Source organism: Triticum dicoccoides, chromosome 1A, assembly GCF_002162155.2.
Source record: "Triticum dicoccoides isolate Atlit2015 ecotype Zavitan chromosome 1A, WEW_v2.0, whole genome shotgun sequence".
Classification (NCBI taxonomy): domain Eukaryota; kingdom Viridiplantae; phylum Streptophyta; class Magnoliopsida; order Poales; family Poaceae; genus Triticum; species Triticum dicoccoides.
In genome coordinates, this window is record NC_041380.1 from 368,828,779 (window position 1) to 368,842,847 (window position 14,069).

Here is a 14,069-nt window from a genome sequence, read left to right on the forward strand (position 1 = left end):
CCTTGTTTGGATTTTGTCTGTTGTTTGCAAGTGCTCTAAAAATCAAATAAATCCTCCAACTCCTATACTTCATATCCTTGCTCCAAACTCTTGAACCAATGATCATGCCATGTGTATAGAGCAATATAGTATTTTCTTACAAAAATAATTTGGCCAAAAAGTATTTTCAAAAATTAGTTTTCCAAAAACCCCTGAATTAAGATTTGTACTGCAAGTACTTAATTCAGGGCAGTAAAATCTTTCCAAAAATATGTTTGACTCCTATTAGATATAGGATACCCAGAAACCACAAAAATATAATTTTAAAAGTTATTTTCCTATTTGATTTAAAGGCTTTTTCTTAATGCCAGAAATGGTCTTTAATAGGTTAAAATTATTTTAAAGCTTTAAATTTTTTTGAGAAAAATTAGGGAGACTCAATGGACATATATTTTCCGTATATATGAGTTTCAACACATGGTCATGATCAAAATATTGGACAAAACCTCCCAAAACCATTTCTGCTCATTTCAAGGATTTGAAATATTTCTATAGGAAATATTTTCAAAAAAATCCAAGAAAATTCTAACATGTCACATATGACATTTTTGATGATCTTGCCAAGTACCATGTCATGGAGAATAGTATAACCCCATGAAACCCTCTCAAAACCACTTCTGTCCTTTTTCAAGTTTGAACATTTTTGCACTGTCAAACATGTCCAAATGCTCTCAAACTTGGTGCACATGCTCGAATGGTGTAATAATCTGCCCTAGACCAAATGGCACAAGTTGGAGAGAATGTTATCTTGATCAAAGTACCCCAAAACCCTTTCTGTCCAGAACCAAATTTGAACAACTCTACATTGCCAAGTGTGTCCTTTTGATCTGAATTTTTTTGCACATGTTCAAATACTCAAATGATGACACTAGACAAAGTGGTGCATCAAGGAGAATAGATTTGCATGACTAAATCTTGGTAAAGCCATTTCTGCTGATTTCTAGGGTTTACAAAAATTGCATTGGCAACTTTCTTAAAATGGACTCAAACTTGGTGGTCAACCTCAATTATGTGTGACACTTGATCCTGTTAATTCTCATGTCGAGTGGAGTTAATTTACTTGCCCAAACCTACAACAAACACCTTCTGCAAAATTTCCAAAACCACCTTTTTGACCACTTCCACTAATCTCCATGACCCTATCTTTTTACCACAGCCCCTCCTAGTCTTCTCCTACCTCCAGTAACTCTCCCCTGGCCATTGCTCAATGGTTGAGGGGTAAAATACCCCCATTTACCTCCCTGGACAGCCCCTCTCTCCCTCTTCTTCTACCTCTCTCCTCTCCTAGTGGTTCACCAGGGCATCCAAGGCCACCCCCCTTTGTTTACTCACCCCACAAAGCCCCAGACACTAGTGGACACGCCCCTGGCACATAAACAATGCCATGGCGTGCAGAGCTCATGCTCTGGAGCATGCTACAGTGCTCTCCGGCACTGTAGCACGCCCATTCCAAGGCCTCCCATCGACCTTGGGAGCCGGAATCGTGTCCCCCGAGGCCGCCTCGGCGTCCATGACACGCAACACTGTCGGGCCCCTCCTCCCTCGCACTCCTTATCCCTCCACGAGCCCACCCGAGCACGTCCATGGACGCTGCCCATGGTGCACCGCGGCCTCGCCCATTTTAAGCTACCCCCGAGCTCTCTCTCGCCTCGGTTGGGTCCCCCTCTCTCCCGTGCACCTCCCAGACATCCTCCTTCTCCCCCCTCATGCCCTCCAGCACCTTCCATGGTCAGAGTGGCGCCGCCGGCCTCCACTCTAATTCGGGCAAGGGCGGGCTTCTCCCCTCCTCCTCTCCTCACCAGGAAAGCACCCAGGGGCCGGCCACCCTTTTCCCCCCATCTTCCTGACCGCCGGGGCACTGTGCCCCTGCCCATCATCGCCTGGGTGTCCGCCCTCCTTGGCCAGTGCCCGCCGCGCCTCGGCCACCCTCCCTGCCATCCCCGAGGAGCCCCTGATGCGCCGCTCCCTGGCGACCCCTCCGGTGGCCGCGGCTTGGCCAGGGGTAGCCTGTGTCGCCGGGGGAAGGCGCCGGCCGGTGCGCAGAAGGGGCTCGATCCCCTCCTGTCGCGAGCACGGGAGGAGGAAGAAGACTCTGCGGGTGGGCCCCGTAGGTCAATGACCCCGCCGGCCGGCCACATCATTTAAGTGGAGACGGGCCAACCATTCTACGCTTCCCTTCGGCAAAAGCGTCACCGGGGAATACGCCTTCGGCGTGGCCTCCCATCAGGTGTCCGCGAGGAGCTGGGCCAGGCCCAGTGCGCTGCCCGGCTAAATGACGCTCAGCGCGTGAGATTAGGTATAAAACCCTTTTTCTCATTTTCTGTATCCAGTGAACTTCAAAAATCTCTAAACAAGTCAAACATTGTCCAAATTTGATGATTCAAATTTCTAGTAGTTTCTAAATTCATTCCCTATCGCATGGTGCTACTTGCACATTTTTACAGAAATATTTCTTTCACAAATAATTAGCAAATCCTATTTTTCCATTTTTGTGATAAACTTTAGAAAATCACAGAGAGCCCATTTTTATCCAAATTCCATGATTCAAAATCCTAGATGTCTATAAGTTCAAAAGTTAGTTTTTGAACATTTTTACTAATACTTTCTGTATCACCTTAAATAGTGGTCTATTCCTTCATATACAGCCAACTTTGCAATTCCTAGAGAAATCATTTGAACTCCAAGTCTAGTGAAACCGACTCCTAGATGCTTCTAAAATCATGCCTTGTTAAATGGGTATCCTTGCTCATTTTTCAAAATAATATTTCTGTACCCCTCTTGCAAATCCATAAACCCCTTGATTCCATCATATCCAAATGTTTAGAAATATCCACTGACCCAATTCCAATGAAACCACTCAGGTTAATTTTCATATAACCAGAGATGTCCTAGAAAAGTCAAATCAATATTTTTAGAGCACTTTCATTTCCTGCCTTGTTGTGTTGCTTATTATGGTTGCTTTCGATGATAGTTGACGAAGTAGACGAAATGCTTGGAGTTGGACCAGAGATATTTGAAGACCTCGAAGACTTTGTTAAAACAGGGAAGCAGCCCTTTGACCATATTTATGAAACCCTTTTTATGCATGTCATATAGCACTTTATTAGTGTTGCATCGGAATCATGATGAGATGGTAACCACTTTGATGGGTTGCCTCTGTTACTTCCTCGTTGATACTTGCATTGTGCATGACCCTACCTCCCTATGAGGGTTATGCCGGTGGGAGTAGATAGGATGCTAAGTAGTGCTACGCAAAAGGGATGGGAATATGCATGGTGATGGAGACAAAGTATTTTCAAAGGACTTTTCGAAAACCCCATTGGGTGCCACTTATGCCCGAGGGAGATGATGAGTTGGGTAGCCACTTGATGACGAAGTGGTGTACCGAGGCAAGTGTGTGTGTTGCTTTCAAAAACGGATTGGTTTAAGTTGCGACCGTTATTCCAACCTTACATGCGCAACCACTCTACCCTTATATGGGAAACAGCATTATTGATTACCTAGGCTGATACTAGCTTGGAGGCCGCATTACTAGTGACGGGGGAGAGTTGGCGCTCTCTCTCGGGACAGGGTCGTGCCAGGTAGGGCGGCCAAGAACATTTTTATGGGGCACCGGACACACCGTTGGTACCCCGTGCCAGTGGTATGTGATGAATATGGGAGCAAGGCTCCACAATTTTTAAGTTGTGAAATGTTGGGAACGGGGGTTACTACCAATCGAGTGGACTCCACGTTATTGTCGTCTAGGGAAAGATAGTGATCGGGTGCTTACCCCGGGTACTTGAGGTACCGCGGGTCGTGGATGACACGGAAGTTCCCCGGATCTTGTGGGTAAAGTGTGCAACCTCTGCAGAGTGTAAAACTATTCGAATAGCCGTGTCCACGATCAAGGATAGTTGGGTAACCGCTCTTGGGCTAAATCCACTTGTTTACAAACCAGTGTGTGGGAAGAACTACTTGGGTCAAGTCAAAGGACTTGACATGGATGAGTTGGGTTGGAGCCCACTCCCTTTGTGTTGATATCTGTAACCTGTCCTCTTGGTTACTTGAATTCTCCTGATGCAAGTCTTATGAGTTGTTGAACATGTCATTGCACTCAAAAAATAGCTTTCCGCAAAAAAATTTTACCTATATAATGCATTGTTGTATCTTGAACCAAAACATGGGTTGCTTGCGAGTACATTCAAAGTACTCATTGGCTTGCCACTGGTTATTTTATTGGCCAGGCATGAAAGAACATGATATGAAGAAGAGTACCTCGGTGACGAACATGCGAGCTAGGATGCTTCCCAGTCAAAATGCCTGTAGGGTTAAGGTAGATGGCATGGGTCCAAGTTATCGACGAAGATTTCCGCTGCGATGTTATACTCAAGACTTGACCATAATGGTCCTACTTGTGTAATACGGTATGTATGGATGTAAGACTCTTGTTATTCAGCTTCTGTGTGTTAGTGAGCATTGATCTCTGGGATCACTGTGCACGTGCATTCGTTGACCACGACTTATGAGTCGGGGTACCCACACAGGATTTGTCCTTCTTTGGTACCATCACCAGGTTTGCTAGCCAGTCCGGATGTTTTATATCTCTGATGAATCCGGCCTCCAATAGCTTTGCTAGATCCTCCCCCATGGCATGTGTCTTAGGTTCGGAAAAACGCCGAAGAGCCTGTTTGACAGGTTTGAATCCTGTTTGGATATTTAAGCTGTGCTCGGCCAACCTGCGTGGGATTCCTGGCATGTCTGAAGGGTGCCAGGCGAAAATGTCCCAGTTCTCTCATAGGGTTTAACTGTGCCCTGATGGAAGCTGTTTTATTGGGGTCCGTTGGATGGACTTGGAATTTGACTATTTCGTCCGCCGATTTAAAGGAGGTGGACTTGGATCTTTTGTCGAGTACCACATCGTCCCTATTCACCATAGAGCGCAGCGCAGTCAGCTCCTCAGCCGCTAGGGCTTCAGATAGTGCCTTGAGGGCCAGTGCGGCTGTCTTGTTTTCAGCGCGGAGTACTATGTCCGGATCACTAGCGAGAGTGATGATCCCGTTAGGCCCGGGCATCTTGAGCTTCATGTACCCGTAATGGGGTATTGCTTGGAAGATTGTGAACGCTTCCCGCCCTAGCAGAGCATGATAACCGCTGTTGAACGGAGCCACCTGGAACATGACCTCTTCGGACCTGTAATTATCCAGCGTGCCGAACACCACATCTAGTGTGATTTTTCCTGTACAGCGCGCTTCCTGACTGAGGATTATTCCTCTAAAGGTTGTGCTGCTTCGCTCAATGCGGTTCCAGTCTATTTCCATTTTTTGAAGGGTCTTGTAGCGACCAGACCTCAAATAGTCTAATCTCTGTGCTCCGGTGTCATCCCTGGATCAATAATGCTGACACCACACAGTACTCGAAGGATTTATAGCAGAGTAGCAATCACACACTTATTACATCGAGTATCTCAAAAGAGAACTTATTACAATAAATATGGCTTAAGGCCATCTAATAACGATAACAGTGGAAGGCTTGGAAGATAAGTGAGTCCATCAACTCCAACGGCATCACTGAGTATAGAACCATGACCTAAAAACTCCTTAATCATCGTCTGAAAAGTCTGCAACATTAACGTTGCAGCCCGAAAACGGGTCAGCACATGGAATATGCTGGCAAGGTAACACATAGAGAGTAATGGAATGCAACAGCTATACTATATGCATATTTGGCTGGTGGAAAGCTCTATGGTTACAGTTTTTGCGTAAAGCCAATTTTTCCCTACTTCAAAGGAATAAATTTAATTACTATCAAGGTGGTTTTTAAACATTGAGAATGGTTGACGGCATTCTCAATCCCAATTAAAATAACATCATTAAACCCAACAAATTAACTTTAGAGTAACATGTTGAGATTCACATGATAATCCAGGTACTAGATACTCAAGATGTCCATAACCGGGGACACGGCTAACCATGATTAGTTTGTTACACTCTGCAGAGGTTTGCACACTTTTCCCCACAAGACTCGATCGCCTCCGTTTGTTTTCTCGCACTACATGGTGTTTGAGAAGACGGATGACCGAGACATATTCTTTCAGAAGCGCTAGCACCTTACGATCGGGTAGACCGTACCACCTACATCCCCTACATCTGCTAGTCTACCACTGTAAGAGTTTGCACAACTTAGTCAACTATGCCAGAGCCCATAATGGCTTGTGGCTGCACACGGAAGTTTCTAGTATGAATAATCTCATGATCCCTTTGAGCCTGGGTGGCGGTCCAAAAGAAAAGCAGGCAAGTCCTGGAAACCAGGTGCCTCAATCCACCCAGATGTGTGTTTAAGTTGCCACCTTAGATAAACCATTAATTATCAATCTCACATCTGTCATGGATTTCACTCACCCAATCCACGTCTACTAGCATAGCATGGCATAATAAGCAAACGTAGAAGTAACTCCCAAAGGTTTGATAATAAACAGGTAATATGTACTACCTCATCTACTTCCCATCCCACAATTTAATTAGATCCTATTCATGCAATGTGTGAGGATTGATCTGATGCAATAAAACTGGGTTGTAGAAAAAGGTATGATCAAAGTGTTACTTGCCTTGCTAATGATCCGCGAAACCTAGAGATTCAACGTAACAGGCGGCGCACTCCGGGTATTCTATCGCAGACAAACAAACAAGCATACAATAAGTACTCAACTAATGCACAAGTAAAACTCAAATAGAAGATCTAACCAGAAAGTTCAACTTAAGAACCCTGGTTTGCAAAAAGAATCAAATCGAACGAAGCAAAAGAAATCAAACGGCGAAAGAAAACAACTTCGTTCTAGTAATCTAGATCTAGGGCAAATTTTACAGTAGCAAAAACTTGTTTAAGTTGATTATTCGGAAAGAGGGTTTCGAGACGAAACTCCAGGCGCTTGAATCGCCTGATTCCGATAAACGGGCGAAAAGTTATACTAAACCGCAAATCGGATCAGAAATCGCGATCAGAAAATAACCGCGAAAATCCGACGAAAAAGAAAAAAACGACGAACAGATTAAACGTTAATTAACCTAATCCGAAAATAATTAAAATAAATAAAAAAATATTAAAATAAAAAAATTCGAAAATAAAATCGACGAATTTTTTTAAATTTTTTTTTCGGCACGGAAGTCGAAGCGGCGGCAAACCTCGGGCGACGTGCAACTCCGGCGAGTCGGCAGCGGGTCCGGCGGATCGGGCGCGGGGCTGGTGTGGGCTGGGGGCTCGGGTGCGGCGCTATATAAAGGCGCCCCCGGGCGGAGTCCTGCTCGGGTACGGCCCATAGTCGGTTTCGTTTTTTTTAATAATTACGCTCGGAAGAAAAATAAAAATAAATACTAAACGGACTCCAAAAATCACGAAATAAATTTTTCCGGGTTTCTAAAATCAAGCCCGATAAAGTGAACATTTATTTGGGCCTTAAATGCAATTTTGAAAAACGCGCATTTTTCCTAAATTCAAATAAAAATACCGAAAAACTCCGAAATAAATCTTATTTGATTTTTTTATTAAATCCTCAATATTTCTATATTTTGGGAAAGTCATTTTATTCCCTCTCTCATATTTTTGTAATAGAAATAATTGATGATAAAATAAATAAAATCAAATGATCCTGTTTACAAAATTTGAGAAAACTAGAATATGTAAATAACGAAATCCCCAACTCTCTCCGTGGGTCCTTGAGTTGCTTAGGATTTTCTAGGATCAAAACCAAAATCAAAATAAAATATGATATGCATGATGATCTAATGTATAACATTCCAAATTGAAAATTTAGGATGTTACAGGTCTCCTCATAAATGAGGTTCAATCCACTGCCGCCGTCCATGAGTACCTTGGTAAGACGAAATCCGTCCACTATTGGACTGAGGACCAATGCGGCTGGTGCTCGGGCTGTTCGGAATTTAGGTTCATCACTGGCGTTAAAGGTAATAGCCGTGTCACTCCATGGGTTTATTGTTGCTACATGGTAGACTTCGGCAAGGCTGTGGAGTGTCCTTTTTCGCATATTATTTGATGCGAAAGTCTCGAAGACTGTTAATACCGTATTGGTGTCTCTGGGGTGGCTTTCTGTGGCCTCCGAAATTAGGAGATTTTCGCCAATTTTGGCCACCTGCCAGAGTATCCAACATGCTCCGAGGCTGTGAGTTGGTGTGGCGTCCTCTGTACTGTGAATTTTACAGTGTCCATTAAGCCATCCTTCCAGTACGGTTCCATGCCCTGTAGAGGGTTTTTGCTTTTTAGTGCTTGATCCGGGTGACTGGTGATGATGCACCCTTTTATTTCGGACTGGGTTTGTATTCAGGGCTGGATTGTCCCAAAATTTTATTTCTGTTTTCCAGGCGCTTTCCATCGCACAGTACTTTCGTACAATGTATGCCAAGTTAGTGAAGCGTGTAATATCACGGCGACTGATGGCGTTGAGTATTCCCTTGTCTGTGCAATTATCGCAGAAGATTGAGATTGCGTCTTCCTCACGGCAGTCCCTTAGCCTGTTCTTAACTAAGAGGAATCTGGCCCAGTAATGATGCACTGTTTCATCGGGTTCTTGCCTGATTTTGGATAGATCGCTTATGTTGGGGTGGGTGGGTGGAATTAAATTTGAAGCCTCACCCTATCTAAGGCTCAGAGGCCGAGGAATTTCCGAACTCGAAAATTTGGATTCCTGGATGTTGTCTAATGAATCCAGCCCGTCGCCTGACTCTAAGTTCAGGTCTTGAGTGATATCCTCCCCTCCACGGGTATCCGGCTTGGAGGGATCGGGAATCCGGACGTAGCGAGTCCTTAAGATAGATGAAGGGTTGCCGCACTGTCCCTCTACCATAGCAACGTGATGGGTGACTTGGGGAGAGTTAATCTCTCTCAGATCGGTTTTAGGCCTGATCTGGTCGTAATCCGTAGCGACTCCCAGAGCAACGAAGCGATCCAAGAGCTCGTTTATGGAGGAAAGCTCCATTGGATCTAACTGCTCGGCAAGTTCCGAGCTGACATGAAGATTGTTTTCGATGGCTTGAGAGGTCATCATCGGTGCAGAAACCGAACAGGCGGTCATAAGAAAACCACCTAGCTGGAGGGTTTGGCCGACAGCCAAAGCTCCCTTAGCAATGGTGTCGTCTTTAAAGACGGGGCGAGGCATCCTTCCTGATGGCGACGACACAGAGGAACTCTCAATGAAAGCACCAATGTCGGTGTCAAAACCGGCGGATCTCGGGTAGGGGGTCCCAAACTGTGCGTCTAGGCCGGATGGTAACAGGAGGCAAGGGACACGAAGTTTTACCCAGGTTCGGGCCCTCTCGATGGAGGTAAAACCCTACATCCTGTTTCATTAATATTGATGATATGGGTAGTACAAGAGTAGATCTACCACGAGATCGAAGAGGCTAAACCCTAGAAGCTAGCCTATGGTATGATTGTTGATGTGTATGTTGTCCTACGGACTAAAACCCTTCGGTTTATATAGACACCGGATAGGGTTAGGGTTACATAGAGTCGGTTACAATGGTAGGAGATCTTCATATCCGTATCGCCAGGCTTGCCTTCCATGCCAAGAAAAGTCCCTTCCGGACATGGGACGGAGTCTTCAATCTTGTATCTTCATAGTCCAGGAGTCCGGCTGAAGGTATAGTCCAGCTATCCGAACACTCCCTAATCTTGTATCTTCAGTCACCTAAGCAGCAAAAATTTGCAATGAATAAAGCACTAGAACAAAAACTAATTGGACCAGAGTCACATACCAAAGAACAATCCCCCAAAGCAGTTTTGTGAATGGAGCTTTGAGCTAGGAGATCGAAAATGGTAGCAAGATAAGCTAGAACTCGTGCTTGAGCTGGTTGGTAATGTTTTTGGGAGGAATAAGGAGTGTGTGGTGGCGGGAATAAGTGGAGGGGAGCCACCATGGGCCCACGAGGCAGTGGGCGTGCCCAGGGGGTGGGCGCACCCTGGACCCTCGTGGCCAGGTGCTTGCTCCCCTGCTGTGTTCTCAGTGCCAGATATTCTCAAATATTCTAGTAAAAATCATATTTAATATTCAGGGCATTTGGAGAACTTTTATTTTCAGGGTATTTTTTATTTCATGGATAATTCAGAAAACAGACAGAAAAATACCATTTTTGCTTTATTTAATATAAATAACAGAAAGTAAAAGGAGGGTACATAGAGTTGTGTTTTCTAAATTCATCGATCTCATGCTCATCAAAAGGAATCCACTAACAAGGTTGATCAGGTCTTGTTAACAAACTTATTTCGAATAACATGAAACCGGAGAATTTTCGAATAACACTAGGTTACCTCAATGGGGATATGCATGTCCCCAACAATAAGAATATCATATTTCTTCTTGACAGTAGGAAGAGGAAATTCAAAACCTCCAATAGTAATTGTTAAAAAATTTCCAATAGAATTGATACTGTGGACTTGAGGTTGTTTCCTCGGGAAGTGTATTGTATGCTCATTACCATTAACATGAAAAGTGACATTTCCTTTGGTGCAATCAATAACAGCCCCTGCAGTATTCAAAAAGGGTCTTCCAAGAATAATAGACATACTATCGTCCTCGGGAATATCAAGAATAACAAAGTCCGTTAAAATAGTAACGTTTGCAACCACAACAGGCACATCCTCACAAATACCGGCAGGTATAGCAGTTGATTTATCAGCCATTTGCAAAGATATTTCATTAGGTGTCAACTTATTCAAATCAAGTCTACGATATAAAGAGAGAGGCATAACACTAACACCGGCTCCAAGATGACAAAAAGCAGTTTTAACATAGTTTCTTTTAATGGAGCATGGTATAGTTGGTACTCCTGGATCTTCAAGTTTCTTTGGTATTCCACCTTTAAAAGTATAATTAGCAAGCATGGTGGAAATTTCAGCTTTCGGTATGTTTCTCTTATTAGTAACAATTTCCTTCATATCCTTAGCATAAGGATTCATTTTAAGCATATCGGTCAAACGCATACATAAAAAGATAGGTCTAATCATTTCAGCAAAGCGCTTAAAATCCTCATCATCCTTTTTCTTGGATGGTTTAGGAGGAAAAGGCATGGGTTTTTGAACCCATGGTTCTCTTTCTTTACCGTGCTTCCTAGCAACAAAGTCTCTCTTATCATAACGTTGATTCTTTGATTGTGGGTTATCAAGATCAACAGCAGGTTCAATCTCTACATCATTATTATTGCTAGGTTGAGCATCAACATGAACGTCATCATTAACATTATCACTAGGTTCATGTTCATTACCAGATTGTGTTTCAACATCATCAATAGAAATATCATTGGGATTCTCAGGTGTGTCAATAACAGGTTCACTAGAAGCATGCAAAGTCCTATCATTTTTCTTTTTCTTCCTCTTAGAAGGACTAGGTGCATTAATATTAATTCTCTGAGAATCTTGCTCAATTCTCTTAGGGTGGTGTCGGGGATATACCCCGCGGTATGACCCGGCCGGAAGTATGACTCGGCCGGACCTGGCGATTCACTGGTGACCCGCCCTGACTTGGCGACTCACTAAGTGACCCGTCCGGATCTCTCCACTCACTGATGACCCGGCCGAGCCAGGTGACACATTGGTGACCCGGCGGCGGAGCAGAGGAGCAACAAGACCTGGTGGCCCAAGCAGACGGTTCATGGAAGGCCGGCTTTAGAGGAAAGCATAAGGAATATTCCCTTACAAAGGAAGCAAGACTAGGACTCCAATTGTAATAGAGTAATCCTAATCCTAATAGGACTAGTCATGTAAACCGCCCCTTCAATATATATAAGGAGGGGTAGGGCACCCCAAGAGGGAGAGGGGGACAAGTTCCACAAGTTGGACAAGTTAGGTTTAGACAATAGCTCTCGAGATAGAGCACTCTTGTAACCGTGATCATCATCATCATCAATATCAATGAAGCAGGATGTAGGCTTTTACCTCCACCGTGAGGGGCCGAACCTGGGTAAAACACCGCGTCTCTCGTCCCACTCAACCCCTCTCAAACTATCACATAGATGTGTTGGCCTCGCGACCAAGTCCTGACACTATGGACATCTGCCATGACGATTCCACGACAGTTGGCGCCCACCGTGGGGCCTGCGCACGGTGGTGTTGAGTTCTTGGAGGGATCTCTCCCAGGGATCAAGAAATTTTGCAGTTTTCTGGATGAGCCGGTTTGGAGGAATTTGTATCAACTTCAAGTTCATTAGTCCGGATTTAAGATAGATAAAGATTGAAGGTTCAAGAAATTTAGGGTTACAACTGGTCCGTCGCCGCCGTCGGGCAATCTGCCGAGACAAACGGCCGACAGGATTTTAATCTTCATGTCAGTGTGCAATCGGGTGGATGCGGTCAATTTTTCTCGGCGGGCTGTGCGCAACATCTAGCAATCCATCAAGCTATCAAATCACCACGTCGTGAGACTGTCAACTTCCGTTCGAGTCTGATTGGGCACAATACAAGTTACAGAGCATCAACTCGTAGCTGCGGGTGTTATTTCCTTCAATGTTACAATGATCCGAAGTCTGATCGATGTCTGGAGTACCGCCTGCAAGAGGCCGAGACCGACAGGAGTCCTGTATAAGTCGACGAGACCGACAAGTTCTTGCTGCCGACTCAACTCATACGCAGCGGTAGAGATCGATTCTTGCGCGGCCAGTCTTGTAGAATTACGAGGAGGACAACAAAACATTATGAATTAATACTACCAGCGCCGCTGATCATTTGGAAAAAGGTACACGTACGTACACTATTTGCAGGGACGTCATATAGGTATGCCTATGGGACCGCACCAAGAAAAAGCCTCAAAATACCAACACAGCATCACCCAAAGTCTATAGTGGAAATATACGTAGGCCAGCAGTTACAGGAAAGATTGTCAGAGACAAGACATCAAGTTCCAAATTCCACTGAGATCAGATAAAATATTTTTAAAAGGAAAGGACAATTGAAAGTCTAATCATCTCGATTGACGTCGGCTCAAGTCTCACAAAATTGGATTCTTCTCACGTGGAGGCCAGCGGACCGGAGTGCTAGTACAGAGGCTTTCAACACCCATCGGCTGGTGTCGTTATCATAAGATACCAGCGATTCGGGTATTATCAGATCCTCCCATCACCTGTGAGTCACCTTCGTCGTAATTGTCAGCGAGTTGAATCGCTCCCGCTGTTACAGTCACGCCGCAAGCCGCCACTGCTGCAATGCGCTGCCGCCTGGGCCTCGTGCTACTCTACCCGCGCTCAGCCTCCCTCGCCGCCATGTGAGATGCCCCCATTGAGCCACTGCTTGCTCTCAGCCTTAGCTGCGGCCCTGCGTCGTCGAGCTGCCCCCACTGGTGTGGAACTAAGCCGGCACCTCCGCCACACGGCCGTCGTCTCCATCCCACGCTGCCTCACCATGCCCGCGCTGAGCCGGCCCGGCTGAGCAGCTTGACTCTGCTGCAGGCTACTTCTTCCGCATATGAACCGCTGTTTCCACGGGTTCATTTGCGTTGAACCGCCTCTACTGTCGAGCTTCGAGTTAGCCCTGCCATCTCCGTCACCGCGCGTCGAGCCGCCCTATTGCTGTTCATCTGCCGGTTGCCGTCTCGCACCCCTCGCCGGTTTGTACCTCCGCCTCTGAGCATCACCAAGACGTCGAGCTCTGCTGAGGCTCGCCGGTCTCTGCCTCAAGTTGCACTCGCGGTCTCTTCATGCGGTCCGTGTGTGTGGCTTACAAACTGGATGGATGTGTGGTTATTTGCTTGGGCGTGAAGGCCTTCGTTTGGTCACATTGCTGTGCGTCCACGTCGTCTACATCAGGTGATATTTTTCCTCTGTATTGTATGGGCATGTTAATTCTTTTGAGAACAATTACTTGGGCTGGTAATATTTTTGTGCAGGACAATGATTCATTATAAGGGTGGTGCCATGTTGTGTTTATGGAGTGTGCATTAGCATCATCATGCACTGGTGTCCGCGCCCGCTTGTTATTGAAGGGGTGTACAAAAGCCGCCACCCGTGCAGCTCGATCTACATCAACTCGCTGAAACCACACCCGCAATTGAC